Here is a 6,884-nt window from a genome sequence, read left to right as displayed (position 1 = left end):
GTGGAAGGAGAGAGGTCAGGGTCAGTAGGTTAAATAAACCAATGAGGGGTTTGTGCTATTGTTTATTTATGGACATTGGAATTTCAATTTCATATGCTCAGGTACTGCACGGTATTATTCATTTCCCTCCACCTTTGTTTGTTGGTGGTGGTGGTCATGGTGCTTGAACACAGGGCCTGGGCTCTGCCCCTGAGCTTTTGTGCTCAAGGCTAGTGCTCTACCACTTGGAGCCACATCACCACTTCTGATTTTCTGGTGGTTCATTGGAGATAATAGTTTCACAGACTTTCCTGCTCAAGCTGGCTTCAAACTGTGATCCTCAGGTCTCAGCCTCCTGAGTAGCTGGGATTACAGGTGTGAACCACCAGCACCTGGCTTCCTCCCAATTCTTTTAAGCCCTAGGAAACTCCGTATAGAAAAACAGGTGTCTGGGGGCTGGGAATGTGGCTTTGTGGTAGAGTGCTTGTCTAGCATGCATGAAGCCCCAGATTCGATTCCTCAGTACCACATAAACAGAAAAGGCCAGAAGTGGCACTGTGGCTCAAGTAGTAGAGTGCTCACCTTGAGCAAAAGAAGGTCAGGGACAGTGCCCAGGACTTCAAGCCCCAGGACTGGCAGAATATAAATAAAAATAAAGTAACTAAAAATAAAAGCATGTGTCTGGGTGTCACATGTTGTTATTTATGGCTCATGCCTGTAATCCTGGCTACTCAGGAGGATGAGATCTGAGAATCAAAAGCATCTAGGGCAAAAAAAAAATCCTTGAGACTCTTTATCTTCAGTGAACCCGCAAAAAACTGCAAATGGAGGTGCGGCTCAAGTGGTAGGGCTTTAGCGTAGAGGAAAGAAAAAGCCAAGTAAGAACATAAGTCCTTGAGTTTAAAATGGGGGGCGGGGAGCCAGGGTTTCATTCTACTCACTCTTTGGAAGCCCCCAGATGCACAGGCCAGCCCTGAACTTCCCTGCCGCAAGCCAGGGTCCTCAGTTGAGGCTGGATTCTTTGAAATTGCCGACTATGTCGGGCCCCTAACCCAGGACTGGAGACCCCCTGAAGCACTGCTCAGGTGTGTGTTAGCGGGGAGACACTTCCCCAGGGAACATGGCCCCAGCTTGGTTTCTGAAGCAAATCTAGGAGCCAAAAAAGGAGATTTTAGTATTGAATGGTAGCTGGGAAGGTGGCTCAGTGGTAGAGTGCTCGCCTTGCATGCATGAGGCCCTGGGTTCGATTCCTTAGCACCACATAAGCAGAGAAGGCCAGAAGTAGCACTGTGGCTCAAGTGGTAGAGCGCTAGCCTTGAGCTGAAGAGCTGAGAGACAGTGCCCAGGCCCAGAGTTCAAGCCCTATGACTGAAAAAAAAAAATGTGTGTGTGTGTGTGTGTGTGTGTGTGTGTGTGTGTGAATAGTAATGAGGTACATCCTGGGGTGTGCCCCCTGCAAACATGGAGAGCGGATTCCACCAGGGCCGATGTTCGAGGCCCTTTGCTTCCAGAAGCCCCCCTTTCCTCTCATCACCCTAAACCCATGGATATAAAATTGTGGAGGCTTGTACCTGTCATCACCAGCTACTCAGGAGACATCTCTGTGTCTCCCAGTTCAAAACCAGCCCAGGCAGGAAAATCTGTGAGACTCTTCAATGAGCCAGCAACAAGCTGGAAATGGAGGCATGGCTCAAGTGGTAGAGTGCTTGCCTTGAGCTGAAGAGCTGAGGGACAGCGCCCAGGCCCAGAGTTCAAGCCCCATGACCAACCAAAAAAAAAAAAAAAAGGGCTGGGATGTAGCTCAGTGGCAAAGCATGTGCCGTGCCTAGCAAGTGCAATGTCCTGGGTTCAATCGCCAGTTAAAGTTAAAACACAAAATAAAATAGCTGGGCACTGGTGGCTCACTCCTGTCATCCTAGCTACTCAGGAGGCTGAGATCTGAGGATTGCAGTTCAAAGCCAGCCCAGGCAGAAAAGTTCCCATGAGACTCTTGTCTCCAATTAACCACTCAAAAACCAGAAGTGGTGCCATGGCTCAAAGTGGCTCAGGGACAGTGCCTAGTCCCTGAGTTCAAATCCCCAACCAACAAAAAATAAAATAAGCCGGAGGCAGAGTGAAGAGAACTAAGAAGACAATAACCAATGAAATGAGGTTGCCAGGTGCAAATTGTCCACACCTGTAATCCTAGCTACTGAGGAAGCTGAGATCTAAGAATCATGGTTCAAAGCCAGCCTGAGGGGCTGGGAAGGTGGCTCAGTGGTAGAGCGCTTGCCTTGCATGCATGAGGCCCTGGGTTCGATTCCTCAGCACCACATAAGCAGAAAAAGCAGAAGTGGTGCTGTGGCTCAAGTGGTAGAATTCTAGCCTTGAGCTGAAGAACTGAGGGACAGCGCCCAGGCCCAGAATTCAGGCTCCACAACATACAAAAAAAAAAAAGATAAAAACACTAGCCCTTGAGCAAAAGAAGTATCTAGGCCCTGAGTTCAAGCCCCAGAAATGGCCAGCATAATTAAATAAATAAATAAGCCTGTGGCTAGTCCAGGAAGTTAACCACAGGTTCCAGACCAAAGAATCTGGGGTATAATCCCACACAGACTCCTGCTGCATGGGTGAATTCCAGTTTGTGCAATCAGATCGTTACGGGACCTTATTATGCCATCACCAATGGTATTTGTTTACTGAGCAATTAGTTTCCATGCTTAGAACAAATGACTCATGACCCAGAAACCACCAAGAATCATTTCTCACTGCCAGGAAGGGGACACTCAGCTCATTCAAGGCTTTCCTCTCCATTCAGCCTTCTGCTGGGCCTGGGACTTCTCCCAGAGGCCCAGGAGCCTTGGGCCCACCCACAATTCTTTGCAACCAAATTATGCCCATGATCCTCCAGAGCCAAGCTCAGCCCTGGAGTTTACTCCTTGGGGACCCAAAGTCCATGCACTATCTGTGTCAGTGGGGACTCAGGGTTGCCTGCTGTGGGGGTGGGGCAGGCTGGCAAAGTGCCAGGCTCCGGGCTTAATCTGGAACATGCAGGGTTTCCCCTTCCATCCCCAGCATAAGAGGCAACCCAAAGCTGGCCCTTCCTCTGGCCCACCACCAGAGGCTTATGCCCCTGAAATCTGAGGATTGCTGTTCCAAGCCAGCCTGGGAAGGAAAGTCCATGAGACTATTATCTCCAATAAATCACAAGAAAAGCAGAAGTAGAGCTGTGGCTCAAGGGGTAGAGGGCCCAGATGGCGAGTTCAAGGCCCTGGACTGGTGCCCAGGCATGCGTGTGCACGCACAAACGTAGCTGCAAGTAACCTGATATGAACCATTGTGTGTTGTCCCAACATTCTGGCTGTCTGTCTGAGACCCTCAGAGGACAAACCATGTGTCAGTTTACATAAGGAATCAGTAATAGGATTAGAACATTGTCCAACTGACCAAACCACCACGAGTGAGGGCTGAGATCTTCCCAGAACAGCTGGAGGCGGCAGGGAGGGGTCAGGAAAGAGGGCAAACCCCTCCTCCTGAGGACAAGGGGAATTCACTTGGCAAATAGTCACTGGCCTGGAACAGAAAAAGCCCAAGTGAAACTGGGCTCCGGTGGCTCTCGCCTACCACCCTAGCTACTCAGCAGGCTGAGATCTGAGGATCACAGTTCAAAGCCAGCCCCTGCAGGAAAGTCCGTGAGACTCTTATCTCCAATGAATCAGCAAAGACTGGAAGAGGTGTGGCTCCAGTGGTAGAGTGCCAGCCTTAAGCAGAAAAAGCCAAATGAGAGTGTGAAGCCCTGAGTTCAAACCCCCATACAAGGAATGAATGAATGAATGAGCAAGTGAATGAATGAATGAAAAATCCCAAGTGAAATCTGTACTTTATTCAACCAATCTACTAAACATCAATAGCTTAGCCTGCTTTGGGTTTTTGTTTTGTTTTATTTTGTTTTTTAACCAATCCTAGGCTAGAACTCAAGGCTTAGGCACTGTCCCTAAGCTTTTTCAGCTTGAGGCTAGGGTTCTACCACTTGAGCCACAGCTCTGCTTCTGGCACTTTTTTGGGGGAAGGTGATTAGTTGGAGATAAGAGTCTCTCACATCTTTTCGTGCCCAGGCTGGCTTTGATCTGCCTCAGATCTCAGCCTTCTAAGTAGCTGGGATCACAGATGTAAGCCACGGATGCCTTACAGCTTTGCCTGTTTTAAGTATGCTAAGGACACTTAGTTTAAGCACACAACTGAGCAGAATCATCTCACACACAAAACCTATTTCATAATGCCCAACTGGATAACTCACACTATTTATGGATGAAAGACACTCTGGGGGCCTCGTGACTCAGTAGCTGACTGGGAATGCCAGACAGTTTAAGGCCAGCCTAAACAGAGTGGCACTGTGTATTACTAACTCAGGAAAAGATCAGAATCAAAAATCCTGCTTTCTCGGGCACTAGCGGCTCATGTCCATAATCCCAGCTACTCAGGAGGCTGAGATCTGAGGATCACTATTTGAAGCCAGCCCCCACAGCAAAGTCTGTGAGATACTACCCTCCGATGAACCCACAAAAAGCTGGACGTGGAGCTGTAGCGCAAGTGGTTGGAGTGCCAGCCTTGAGCCAAAGAGCTACCTTTGTAAGTTGAGACTATTGTAAGCTTGCTGTCTGCTGAGCTGACCGCAGATGTTTACGCCCCTGCCCCCTCAGTCCTAGGAGAGATGACGGCTGTCCTGCTTCTGTAAGTGCAGATTTTTGAGTCCTAGGTACCACTATTAGGTTAGAGCCACAGGGCAGATATTCGATGAGCAGGAATCTGCAAGCCCAAGTACTTGAGAGGTAGGGTGTAGACTGAGAAATGCAGAAGAGACTAATAAAACAGGAGGAAGATCTCCAAGGTGAGGTCACCCTAGGTAGCAAGGGAAAATGCTTTGGACTGAAGCGTATGTTAAATACTCAGCAGTAGGTCCATGTTGGATTCATTACACACTGTATGAGAAAGTTGTATCTATTTCTTCTTTTCTTTTTTCTTTTTTTTTTTTTTTTGCCAGTCCTGGGTTTGGGCACTGTCCCTGAGCTTCTTTTGCTCAAGGCTAGTGCTCTACCACTAGAGCCACAGCGCCACTTCTGGATTTTTCTGTGTATGTGGTACTGAGGAATCGAACCCAGGGCTTCATGCATACTAGACAAGCATGCACTCTACCACTGAGCCACCTTCCCAGCCCCAATTATATCTATTTCTGAAGTCTCCATTTCCCCACCTGTAAAACAGTCAAGATCCTGCCATTTAAAAGCTGGGTGCCAGTGGCTCACCCTTGTCATTAATCCCAGTGAATCAGGAAGCTGAGATCTGAGGTTTTGAAGCCAACTCGAGCAGGAAAGTCTATGAGATTCTTATCTCCAATGAACAAGGAAAAATCTTGAAGTGGCTCAAGTCATTGTCTTGAGGAAAAGAGCTAAGGGATAGCCTCAAGGCCCTAAATTCAAGCCCCAGTACTGGCATAAAAACAAAACAAAAGCCGGGTGCCAGTGGCTCACGGGAGTAATCCTAGCTACTCAGGAGGCTAAGATCTGAGGATCACAGTTCAAAGCCAGCCTGCATAGGAAAGTCCATGAGATTCTTATCTCCAATGAACCACCAGAAAACCAGAAGTGGTGCTGTGGTTCTAGTGTAGAATGCTTGCCTTGACCTGAAGAGCTCAAGGACAGTGCCCAGGCCCGGAGTTCAAGCCCCAGGAATGGCACAAACACACACCTGCATGGCCCTGCAGGTGCTGGACCTGTACCCCATGACCGACAAAAAAAAAAAAAGTCTCTTGGACTTTGCTGCCCAGGCTGGCTTTGAACCACAATCCTCAGAGCTCAGCCTCCTGAGTAGCTAGGATGACAGATGTAAGCCACCAGGTGCCCAGCCCAAAAGACTCTTATCTTCAATGAAACACCCTCCCCCCCCCCCAAAAAAAAAGCCATAAGTGGAGCTGGTGGTTCTTGTGGTAGAGCACTAGCGTTGAGTAAAACAGCTCAGGGGCAGCGCCTGGCCCCTGAGTTCAAGCTCAGGAATGGCACAAACACACACACGCGTGCCATCAGGAAAGAACCTGACCCTGCAGGTGCTGGGCCTGCACCCTGGAGCTTCTGGATCCCATTCTCCTTGGGGGGTGGGCAGTGGGAGGGGCACACTCCATTCCCCCACCTGCAGAGCCTTGCAGATCAACTTCCTCCTTCAGCCCCCCCCACTCCAGGGCCGGGCCGGGCCTCCCTGCCCCGCTGAACAGATGCCTGTGGGCTGAGCAGTGGCGCAGCCCGCAGAGAAGGTCTAGTTCCTCTAACGCTCATTTCATCCCCAGCCCAGATGGCCAGCCAGAGGGAGGCGGCTAGGGAGGACAAGGGGCGAGGGCTCCTGATGTGGGACACAGGCAGGGTAGGCAGGCCGGGGAGGAAGGAAGGAGATGGGAAGGAGCAGCTGGGACCCACACCTTCCACGTCCCGGAGTTCGAATCCACAGAGCAGCCCCAGGGCCCGCCGGGCCCTGCTTCCCCGGCCCCCGACCCCGCCCAGGGGTAAAGCACCCCTCCCAGCCCGACCCTTCAACGCCTGATGCTCCGCCCCGGCCCCGCCCAGGCCAGGGCTCCGCCCCAAGTCCTCAGCCTCCCGAGCCCAGAGACAGAGCCCCGCCCCGAGCGGCACGACCCGCCCCCGTCTGACCCAGCCCCCTCCCAGCCGACAGCTCCATTGACCACTCCTCCGCCGGGTTCCGCCCTCGTCTTGCTCCGCCCACGTATCTAGATCCAATGACAGGACCACGTCTCCGCATCGCCCCGCCCGGAGTCGACAAGCCACGCCCTCGTCCGACCCGCTCGCAACAACTGCTAGCTCCATTGGCTCAAAGGCCTGGCCCCGCCCCGTGATGGCCCCGCCCTCAGCTCTCGGCCCCCA

This window comes from Dipodomys ordii, unplaced genomic scaffold (genome assembly GCF_000151885.1).
Source record: "Dipodomys ordii isolate 6190 unplaced genomic scaffold, Dord_2.0 Scaffold15, whole genome shotgun sequence".
NCBI lineage: Eukaryota > Metazoa > Chordata > Mammalia > Rodentia > Heteromyidae > Dipodomys > Dipodomys ordii.
The sequence above is the reverse complement of the archived record's forward strand: the minus strand, read 5'-3'. Positions refer to the sequence as shown.